We start from the raw sequence: 12,308 nt of genomic DNA, 5'->3' as shown, positions 1-12,308 counted from the left end.
CTTTACAGATTAACACCATTAAAAATACTCTTGCTGCATATTCACTTGTTATTGCTGCAGAGAAAATTCAGACTACAAAGCCCTGGAAATATTTGGGATGGACTTTGACGAATCAAATAGTGATACCACAAAAATTGGAATTACAATTGGACATTAAAACTCTACATGATGCACAGAAGTTGCTGGGAGACTTACAGTGGCTGAAGCCTATTGTGGGAATACCAAATCACTTATTAGAAGCCCTACGGCCTTTGTTGAAAGGTGTGGACCCTACTACTCCTGTACACCTGACAAAGGAGCATCGTCTTGCCTTGCAGCAAATTAGTAACTGTGTACAGCAAGGGTATGTGTCTCGTCGACAACTCGACCACCCCATTGACCTTACTATTTGGAATAGCCCTTGCCACTTGCTTGGTGCTCTCTCTCAGTTGCAAAAGAAAACAGGGGAGATACGGGTGTTGGAATGGTTGTCACAACCACTACAGCATAAAAAAACAATATCTTCAAAAATTGAACAATTGGCTGCATTAATCAAAAAGGGGTGTCTCAGAATTCTTGAAGTGGATGGTAGAGAACCTGCTACTATTAGATTGCCTATGGAAAAAGAAACCTTGGACTGGTACTTGATAAATTCAAAGAATTTACAAGAAGCATTATTGATGTCACCTGCTAAAGTAGAGACTAGTAAATTAGTGCCTAGAGTTTTGCGATGGATGACAGAATGGAACTGGATTACTCGACCTTTGAGAGAAGAAAACCCCATAGAAGGAGCTATTACAGTTTTTACAGATGCAGGAAAGAAATCAAGGCGTGCTGCTGTTACCTGGCAAGAAAAAGGACAATGGAAGCATCAACTCCTCACAGCAGACCCTGCAGATAGCTTACAAACTTTGGAATTGTTAGCAGTAGTATGGGCGGTGTCCAACTTACAGGAGCCTTTAAATGTGGTCACAGACTCTATGTATGTTGCAGGAGTAGTCAAACGAATAGAGGAAGCAGCAATTAAGGAAGTGAATAATAAACGATTGTATGAGTTACTGATACAGTTAAGGAAAGCTTTACGGGAAAGAGCAAACGGTACCCTTAAGCAGTATATTGAAAAACATCAAGATTTGGCAGATCCACAAGCATGTTTGGCTAAGGTTTTGTATGTGATTAATCATTTATGCATTTTTGGGGAAGACGATACCCCCCCTGCAATGAAACATCATCCGAGGTCAGGTCAGGAAAATACTAAGGAAACAGAGGTCTGGGTTAAGTATAAGAACCCAAGTACAGGATTATGGGAAAAACCTGCAAAAGTATTATATTGGGGTCGGGGTATCTTTGTGTTTCCTCACCTACAGGGCCTTTGTGGGTGCCTGCTAAGTGGACTAAACCTGTTTTTGATGCAGCCTCTGGTGGATCACCTTATGGAGGAGGACAAGGAGCGACTGGGGAAGAAACTGCTTCTAGTCCTACAACCACTACTGTTTCAATTGAAGGGGTACTCGGAAGCGGTGGACAGAGCATTGACACGTCACTACCGGACGGCCCAGGAGTTGATTCGTTTCATTGACTCATTATCAACTTTTCATTTAACAGATCCAGCGAAACTACATTGCCTTGACTGTCACAATTCACATTGTGCTGCCTGGATAGCTCTACGTTGTGGGGGTTGTAAAAGAACTTTTTGGATAGAACAATCATTATTACGGGATTTGTGGTGTCATACTTGTGAACACGAGCACACGTGGGGTAAAAGCTGGCAAGATGAATTAAGGAGACAAACGGGGCAAAACGCATATATAGCTTTAAATCTTTATGAGTCTCCTGAACAGAAGGTTCTTGTTTATTATTGATGGGAAATACAATGTATTGTAAATAGAATTAAGGTTCAAAGTAAATCACGTATAGTTTCTATAAGGTGTAGGAAATTAGTGCCTTTAACACAGCATTCAGTTGTAGGACCCTTCCAAGGGGATCCTGATAGAGCATTAGATTGCTGCATTGATAAGTTGCAAAAATTAAGTTCGAAAGTGGCAGGACCAGTGAAATTAGGAGCAGCAAGATTGAAGACAGATAAGAAAAAGAAGGCAAAAAAGGGAACGGTCTCATTTGAATAGGAGTATCAGTGATTGCTAATTAATTTTCTATGATTAGAACAATTTTACTGTTGTGGGACCCTCGGGAGGATATAGTTGTTGAGGAGGATAACGAACAAGAACTACGATTACGAAATAAGATACACTTTGTGTTAAAGAAAGACCTTGAGCTGTTAGCCTCATATAGTAAAAAGGCTGAAGAGGCTTTGCGATCACCACCATTGAATTGGTTGCTTTGGGTTGAAGATACACAATTTTATACTGGTCCTTACTTACATTCGCTTCCTTGTTATGTTTGCAAAAAGGATAAAGATAAATGCTATGCATGGGTAGCTTTGCATTGTGCAGATTGTAATCAGATTTATTGGTATTCACAGAAGTCATTGGGATATTTATGGTGTACATCTTGTTTTGGAAAGTGGATTCGAAATCATATCTGGGTTAGAGCTCTTGAACAAAGTACTGGCCTGCCAGGACGGACAGGATTACAGCTCTTTGAGAGTGCAGAACAAGTGGTTATAGCATATCTTAGGTGGAAGTTACAGGAAAACCTTAGAATATTTGAAATTACTAAAGCCTCACGCATCATAGCAGCTCGCTGCAAAGCTGATTTGCCTTCAAACTTACCTCGTGCTATACCTGTGAGCAAGGATGCTGATTTAGAATTAGATCAGTATATCCAAGAATTGACTCAGCCTTACAATAGACAATCTAGCAAACCAGGGAAAAGACAGCGAAGAAAGGAAAAACAACGTAAGCAGAGGGAAGAAAAGGAGAAGCAAAGCAAGCAGAAAGAAAAATGAGGTTTGTTTTTGTAATACTGCTCAATGCTGTAGCAAGTGAAGCAGTAGGAGTAACACACTTTAGTCAACCAAGGGAAAATTTATGGGTAACACTTGCTAATCAAACTAACCAATCATCACTTTGTCTTAGCCTTGGAGGAGTCACTAACCCATTTCGAACATGCCTGGTGGGACTTCCGGTGTGGTCTCCTGGAGAATTTTGTAGTTTGATAAACAATCAAACCTTATGTATGTCTAACATGTCAAACATCACATTGCCGGTGCAACAGGGGTATACTGCAGGTCAGAGTGATGGCTATCGTCAATGCTTACTAATCCAATCACTTAACACCTCTTTGCACTCTCCTCCTGAGGAATTGGATCTTTTTGGAAGTACAAATGCCAGCATATCTAACACTACAGCTGGTGGATGGTTTAGCTTCAAACTTTTGGGTGCTCAGAATTTAAACCAACCTAAAGAAACATGGGCCACCCTAGATTCATCCCTGAATGTGAGTTAATTCTCTCCACAGCATTACAGTCAATGTAACGGCACAAATATCACAGCACCAATGAAATTACCCACAGGAATATTTTTGATTTGTGGAGACAGGGCGTGGAATGGTATACCAGCTAAACCACAGGGTGGACCCTGTTTTTTGGGAAAATTGTCACTGTTTCATCCTAATGTGTCCTTGCTAATGCAGCTGAGTCAAAATTCAAACAGGAGAAAACGTAGCATACATGACTTAGACTGCAGCAAGATAGGAGATCCACGGTTTTGGGGCACATTCAAACAGGTGGTGGTTTCAACTATCTTACCAGGAGGATCTGCCAATAACGCTATGAATTTAGCAAAACAATTAGGATGCTGGGCAAAGAATGAGCTGAACAAGACATCACAAATTCTAGACATGCTAACTGCAGATGTGCAAAGTGTTAACCATGCTGTTTTGCAAAACAGAGCTGCTGTAGATTTTTTGCTCTTAGCACAAGGGCATGGATGTGAAGAGTTCGAGGGAATGTGTTGCATGAATCTGTCTGATCATTCAGTGTCCATTCACACTAAGATAAAAGAGTTACAACAGGGACTTCACAAACTTAAGGAAGAAGACGGTTTAGGAATTGACGAATGGCTTAAAGGCCTGGGACTCGGACCGTGGCTGAGGAACCTTGTGATCTATGCTATAGGATTGCTGGGTGTAATTTTACTGGTTTTGCTTATTTTGCCTTGTATCTTTAACTGTATCCAAAACATGGTCAGCCGTACAATAGCAAAAACATGGCAAATTAATCTCCTTGCACAAGAAGAAAACGGGGGAAATGTGGAGAGCATTATTAATAATTGGTTAGCTGAGAAAGGCCACACTGATATAATGCCACTGGTTAAACTGAAGGAGAAAAGTCAGCAGTCAGCAAGCTAAAAGGAAGAGTCAGCAGCGACCTTGCTGCAACATGAGGATAGGGAGTTGAGATTAGTCCTGAATACATCCTAAGAATATGTAGAAAGTATCAAAAGTAGAACCATAGGAATGTAGAAGTAGGCGTAGGTGCTGATATGCAAGCTGACCAATCCTGAGCTCAACTTTTGCAATATGTATGAAGCTCATTATTAACTGTATTTAACCCGCCGTACTGATCAATAAAATTGAGCCTGTGATGATCAAAATGATGTCCTGGTTCCCTTCCATCGACAAAAGAATAAATTACTTTTTCTTTTATATTTTGGGATGTTAATCCCAGGGGGACGATGTCAGACATGGTGAGGCTGGGGATGAGGAGCAGGTTGTCCAAACAGAGTCAGCCTGCAAGGGTGTCATTCTTCTCTGCACCCAGACCTCCTAAGGAGACATTCAGCATCAAGATCACTTGGGGAAAGCTTCAGTTACCTTTTCTCTGAACTGAAAAATAAAAAAAAAATACTCGTGATTAAAAAACTAAAAATCATGAGGTGCACTTTGAAATTATCCTCCTGAACAGAACTCCAAACTGACTCTAATCACTGCACAAACCCTGGAGACTCAAAGATAATGGAAGGGAGACAAAGAGCTCCCGAGGGCATTCTGTATTTTCATGATCCCCGTGGCGGGTTTGGAGCTGGGTCCAGGAGCCTCAGGCACGAAGAGAAGGATGAAGAAGCTGCTCAAGGAGTCAGCAGCAAAACTCCAAGTCCCTTGGAGCATGGCTGGGCCCCACTGAGGGCAGGGAGTGCCAAAGGCTGCCCAGGGACTGCTGAGAGGCCAGGATTGCAGGGAGCCCAAGGCTCTGAGCAGGGAACTGCAGTGCTGGGCAAGGCCTGGGCTGGTTGGGGGAAGCAGAAAGGCCAAGTCCTGAGCCCAGCCTGGGATAGCAGGGCCTGTCCCTCACGGCTGGCTCAGGGCTGTTTGTGGGCCAGGGGGATGTGAAGGGCAGCAAGGACAAATGGCATAAACCTGTGTGACACTCCAGATCCTCATGGAACTGAGGGGCCAGTGGGACACTGTGGGAAGTTGTGGAACCAAGGGGATCATGGTGGCACTGTTGGGGCCCATGGAACCAAGGGGCCAGTGTGACACTGTGGGGCCTCATGGAAACAAGAGGCCATTGTGAGCCTGCAGGGCTGCAACACCCCAGAACACTGAAATGCTGGGGGTAACCAAAGGTTCCTTGACTCGAATTTGGTGCACAGGAGAAACACCAACCAGATATTATCAACATGGACAGATGCAAAGAATATTCTTGATAGGAAGGGACCCAGAAGGATCATCAAGTCCAGCTCATAAGTGAATGGCCCAAACAGGGTTGAACCCACAGCCCACTAATACCAGCACCATGCTCTGATCAATGGAGCTAAGAGGTCAAAATGACACAAAATATTACTGGCAAAATATAGACAATCAAGGAACTTTTGTAAAAGGTTTAGTACAATATCCACTTCAATATGAAACCCTTATCATAGCATTAAATTCAATAAGTTAATCTAAAAATTTAGTTGAAAAACCTTTATCCCTTAAGATGTTAAGTTACCAAAAAATGTTCCAGCTAAGTAGGATTAGAAGGAGAAGAAATAGCAAACAACAGAAAGACAGAAGATCCATAGAAAGACACACGCATAGGTACCAACTGCTCAGGTTCCAGCATCACTAACAAAGAAACCCCAGGAGAAGGCAGGACCCAGACCATGGTCTGGCCTCGTGCTCCGGCTTTTAACCCCCTGGGCCTTCATGAGCCCGCCTGTGGGTGGGACTGTCAGTTGCTTGTCCAATCAGAGCCAGGGTAGCACCAGCTGCTAGTGTGTGATTGATTGATTAACAGCTGGGCTAAGCAGAGCTGGGTTAACATCACCCCCTGCTGTGTGATTGACAGCTCTGCCAGGCCAGGGCTGGGAGCGGGGCTCTGTCCCACCACAAACCAAGGCCTGACCCGGCCCTGGCCCCACACGGGCATTCCGAGCATCCCAAGGTGTCTCGGGACGTCGATCTCATCCAGCCTCTGACAGCGACCATGGTGACACTACAGAACCTCATGAAACCATGGGTCAGTTGTGACAATGTGGGTCCAAGGACACCACGGTGAGACTATGGAACCTCATGGAATCAAGGAGGCCATTGTGCAACTCAGAGACCCTATAGAAGCAAGGGTCAATGATCAAACTGTGGGGCCCATAGGAACAAGGAGCCAATGTGACACAGCATAACCGCATGGAGCCATGTGGGCCTCATGAAACCAAGAAACCATTGTGACATTGCAAGACCTCATGGAATCAAGGGAACCATTGTGGCAGTATGGGACTCCATGAAATCAGGGGAACATGGAACAGGTCTGCCTGGTTTGGCCTCCTGGGGGCTGTCTGACAGGTCCCACTGAATTAGACATGCCAAGGACCACTTCCCATCTGACCATGAGGCACTGGGGCTCTGTGTTTTTATTCCTATGGAAAAGAACTGTCTTTCTTGTCTAGCCTCCCATGGCTGAAATTAGGATTCCACCTCTAAAATTCCCTATATCCACGGGTTGCTCCCAGATAAAATCTGCTAATACAGTCAAGTCTGGCTAGCCTTGGCCTCTGGTCACTGCCTCTCATCTGCCCCTGCACATTGGGGCTCACTTGTTTCCTTCCTATGGAGACCATTGTGACACTGCGGGGCGTTGTGGAGCCAAAGGGCCATAGTGACACTGCAAGCCCTTGTGGAGCCTGTTAAACTGTAGGAACTTGTGGAACCAAGGAGATCATTGTGACACTGTGAGTACCATGGAATCCATGGGGCCATTGTGACACTGTGGGGTCTTGAGGAACTATGGAGACCATTGTGACTTTTTTGAGCCTTGTGACATGCAGGGGCAATTGTGACACTGCAGAGTACCATGGATCCAAGGGACCATTGTGACACTGTGGGGCCTCGTGGAAACAAGGACATCATTGCGGCTTTGTTGGGCTGCATGGTCCCAAGGGGCCAGTGTGAAGCAGCGGGGCTTTGTGGAACCAAGAGGCCATTGCTGCATTTCAGGGCCTTATGGAGCCAAAGGGCCGTTGTGATCCTGAGGGGCACCGTGGATCCATGGAGATCATTGTGACATTGCAAGGCCCCATGGAATCATGGAGACCATTTGTCGTGATCCGTCCTAGTGAATGGATGATGTGATGGTTCGTAGGGGTGATCTCAGGGTGCAAAAAAACCAACACGGCACAGGGGATTTGCAGTAACAATCAACAAGTGCAATTTTCTTGAAATAACCACAACAGAAATGCATTGGTGAGGGGAACCGGGGGAACAAAGGAGAAAATAAGGAAAAGAGGGAGGAAGAGGAGGGGTGGGTTATAGCTACCAAACGTGATGCTGAGTTATCCTTCGGGATCCAGCCGATGGAGTCTGCCAGGCCATGTCCGGGGAGATCTTGGAGGCACAATTCATCTGGACCCCAAATTATACTATTTTTCACTGGGGGAAGGGGGAATGAATTTCACAACCGAAACAAAGCTCTTCAGGGGCTGTGGAGAGCTAGGGATATGCGTGCGGAAGAAATCGAGCTGTACGGTCAGTCGGGACATCCCCCCCACCCTGCAGTCAGACCTTTGCTCCGTACCTGGCCACACCCAGCCGGACGCGAGCAGAAGGAAATGACACTGACTGCCCAAGCTATAAAAACCCTTGTGATCCCTCAATAAACGCCATTTGCTGTCCACCACGTTGGTGTCAGGAGCATATGGACCGAGTGACCCTGGGGTTACGGCCACCGTGCTGGACTAAGAACGTGGTCGCCACACCTTGAGAAGGCAATATCTGGTGCCGAAAACCCGGGACACGATCACCGCCCGGGGTTCGGGGATCGCCTGGACGAGGAACTGGCTGCTGCACAGCTGGCCTAGTGCAGCGGGGGGGATGCCCCCGGACCAGTGAGGAACATGGACGCTATTGCGAAGGTCATAAGTCAGATCCACGCTCAGTGGGGTATCGAGTGTAAGCTTAAGGATTTTATTCTCGCAGTGCCAAGACTGATAAAGCTAGGGTCTATAGAAAGCCCAGTAGATATTCTCCATCCGGAGATATGGGATAATTGCACGAAGGCTCTGGCCGAGGAAACCATGTCCTCAGGCTCAGGGAAAACCCTCAAATCGTGGGGCAGAGTTATCCAGGCTCTGCAAAAAGCTCGGCAAGAGCAAGAATCCTGGAAAGCTGCGCGAACTTGTTTATTAGCCATGCCGCAGTTGGGAATAGGAGCAGCGACGCAAACCGCGGAGGACTTTGACCCATTCAGGTGCACGGAGGCGCGAACGCCGGAACCCCCTCAGTGACCAGACTCACCATCAGAGGGGGGGGGGGAGCGCACGCAGACGTTTTGGCAGGGGCTAGCAGAGGAGGCACGGAATGCTGCTATAATATCGGACCCCGACGCAGTTGATAAAAAGGCACCCCTGCCATATGCGTTTGAAAATGGTGCTGGAGCGCGTGACCAGGGCTGGAATGATGACACGGGGGGGTGAAAATGCAGAAGGCTCGGTGAACAGCACAAGCGTGGGCAAGCGTGGAGGAGGGGCGGCCCCCGAGAAGGAGCGTAAGACCATTCAAAGCGCTCATTTTAAATTAGGTCCCTATAGGGCAAGAACCTCCCTCAGAAGGAGGCAGGGGGAGCCCAGGGGGAAGGAACGGCCCGACCTCCGCAGGAAGGGGCGTGGTCGGAGCCCGAGAAAACGGCTGAGCAGCCCGGAAATTTCCAGGCAGTCGGCTTCCGGCTCGGACTCTGACTTGAGCTGGGATGGGCTCGAAAGGTGGTCAGAGGACGATTCCGACACTAACTTGAGCTTTAACAAAAAGGGAACAGCGGCATACAAGATCACTAGCTGCAGCGCTCCTGCGTGGGTTAAGCGGATATCAGAGAAAGATCGAACCCCGCTTACAGACTGGTGGAAAATAAAAATGGCTTGTGCGTAGTGGGCTCCGTCTGCCACACTGGTGTTCCCGGTCCGTGTGGGGGGGCAGGCGGAAATCAAAGAACCTACTCCCCGGTAAACCCGAAGGACGCGCAGGCAATTGTTAAAGCGGTTGCAGACAGGGGGATTAATTCTGCCATGGTTTCCACACTCATTGACAGCGTTTTTGGAGGCGATGATATGCTTCCCTTTGATATCAAGACTTGCAGACTTGCAGGCTGATTTTCGATGGGGCGGGGATGATCGTTTTTAAACAGGAATGGGAGGACAATTGTGTAAAGCAGCTAGCCTTAGTAACAGGGGCAGACCATCCACTGCACGGCTCCAGCATACAGAGGCTAATGGGCACAGACCCCACTATGATCACCCCCCAGGTGCAGGCTGAGGGCCTGCGGGCCCATGAGGTTATGACAACAACCCATGCTGCCCGAGAAGCCATCCGTGTTGCTTCCAAAGTAATAGCCAAACCATCCCCACGGTCAACTATAAAGCAGAGTGAGAGTGAGAGCTTCACTCACTTTGTGGACCGCCTTCAGGCAGCATTAGATCTCTCTGCATTACCCTCAGAGGTGAAGGGTCCTGTGCTAGCAGACTGCCTATGCCAGCAATGCAACTGAGCCACCAAGGACATTTTAAGATCACTGCCACCTGGGTCCAATGTTGCTGCCATGATCAGACATGTTGCAAAGGAAGAACACCTAGCTCCCATCCAAGCAGCCGTTCACACTGCAATAACCAGTGTGATGGCATGCTTTAAGTGTGGCCAGGCAGGCCACGTGGCAGTAAACTGCCCCCAGTCAGGACGCCTCTGCAACCCATACGCCTCACTACCAGGAAAGAGAGAGAGACCACTGAGCAACCCGACATCACCTGAGAAGCTCACACCATCAAAATCAAAGCAGCAACAGTATCTCTGTGTGATCTTGTTTCTAGGGTTAGCAGGTGGAGGACAGGCAGACACAAAACATCCCCCTCACCAGCCATTCAGGTGGGTTCTACGCCATCTCTCAGGTGAGGGGGTCATCAAAAAAATTGTTACAGCTGACACCCCATCTTTCGAGTTCAGGCTAAAAGACATTTTTCCCTCGCATACAGGGCACCCCAAATTTGAGGAGACGACATTATTTCAGACCTACTGGTGCCCTGCTTCCAACCCAGGAAAAAATTACTGTAATTACCCAGGGTATGGATATTGTGGATATTGGGGGTGTGAAACTATTGTGACAAGCAATAGATGGAAACCACAACAGCCTGATAAGTTCCTGCAAATTAGGTATACTCCCCACAGCTGTCTCGAACCAAAATTTGATATGGGTGGGTATGTGATTTTGCCCCAAGGCAGGAAACAGCACACCTGCACAGGCTATATAATGACAATCCTGCAACCAATGATGGCTGGGCCACGGGCAAAGTGTGGACAGCGTTTATTTATCTCTCTCGCTGCATCTGGGCAAACATGCAAATTATCAGATTCCCACCTCCAATATCCCAATCAGTCGGACCCAATCCGATTCTAGCAATGAGTAGACCCAGGAAGGGGATCACAGCTAACAGCAGTTCTAGCCACAAAACACAGATGCTAAAACTAACCTCCTCCCCATCCGATCTCTTAGCCAAACCAACCCTCTCCAATCCATTCTTAAGCGTGTTAAATGCTACCTTCTTATCGTTAAACCAATCCAACCCGAACCTCACAGAGTCATGCTGGTTATGCTATGATGCACAACCGCCTTTTTCCGAAGGTGTTGCCCTCGATCTCCTATTCATCTTCTCAAAGTCAGACAATCCACGCCAATGCAGATGGGACACTCCCCGGCGAGGCATTACCCTAAGTCAGGTTACGGGCCAAGACAAATGCTTTGGCAATGCAACCTTGGCAAAGCAGATGGGCAATGTCTGCCGGGAATTCGTCAAACTTAAGGGAGGGAAGTTCTAGTGGGTGATCCCAGCTGCATCAGGAATGTGGGTCTGTCAACGATCCGGGGTAAGCTCATGTGTACTCCTTGACAAATTCGATCATTCTACTGACTTTTGTGTCCAAGTTTTAATTGTCCCCAGAGTCCTGTATCACCAGGAAGAAGAGGTGTACCACTTGTTCGAGGAACCTGACCAGCTCCACAAACGAGAAGTGATAACAGGCATCACCATCGCAATGCTCCTCGGTTTAGGAGCTACCAGCGCTGCCACAGGCATCTTGGCCCTTGCAACAAAACATCAAGGACTGGCACAACTGCAGATGACTGTCGACAAGGACTTGCAGAGGATTGAGAAATCCATTTCTTCCCTAGAAAAATCCCTTTCCTCGCTCTCAGAGGTTGTCCTCCAAAACAGGCTAGGACTGGACCTTTTGTTCATGCAACAAGGAGGCCTGTGTGCCACCTTGAAAGAGGAATGCTGCTTTTATGTGGACCACACCGGAGTCGTGAGAGACTCCATGGCTGAACTGAGAAACCGACTAAACCTAAGAAAAATGGACAGAGAAGCTCAACAGAGCTGGTTCGAGTCGTGGTTCAACCAGTGCCCATGGCTCACCACCCTGATTTCTACACTAATAGGCCCACTTGCTATAATCTTACTAACCCTAATCTTTGGGCCTTGCATATTAAACAAACTGGTGCTATTCGTTAAAAAGCGTTTAGAAACGCTTAACATTATGTTTGTCGAGCGCCGACAATTACTTTAAGGCATACCAGTTACTAACGCACTTAAAATTTTATACTAATTTTACTAACCCATGAAATTTTGTAACCTCTACATTTTATAATTTTATACGATTTTTACTAATTGTGAGGGAGGAGGGAAACGTGGAGAGTTAGGGATATGTGTGCGGAAGAAGTCGGGCTGTACGGTCAGTCAGGACATCCCCTCCACCCTGCAGTCAGACCTTTGCTCCGTACCTGGACGTGAGCAGAAGGACGTGAGCAGAAGGAAATGACACTGACTGCCCAAGCTATAAAAACCCTTGTGACCCCTCAATAAACGCCATTTGCTGTCCACCACGTTGGTGTCAGGAGCATATGGACCGAGTGACCC

This window comes from Melospiza melodia, chromosome 17, assembly GCF_035770615.1.
Source record: "Melospiza melodia melodia isolate bMelMel2 chromosome 17, bMelMel2.pri, whole genome shotgun sequence".
NCBI lineage: Eukaryota > Metazoa > Chordata > Aves > Passeriformes > Passerellidae > Melospiza > Melospiza melodia.
Note: the sequence above shows the minus strand (reverse complement) of the source record.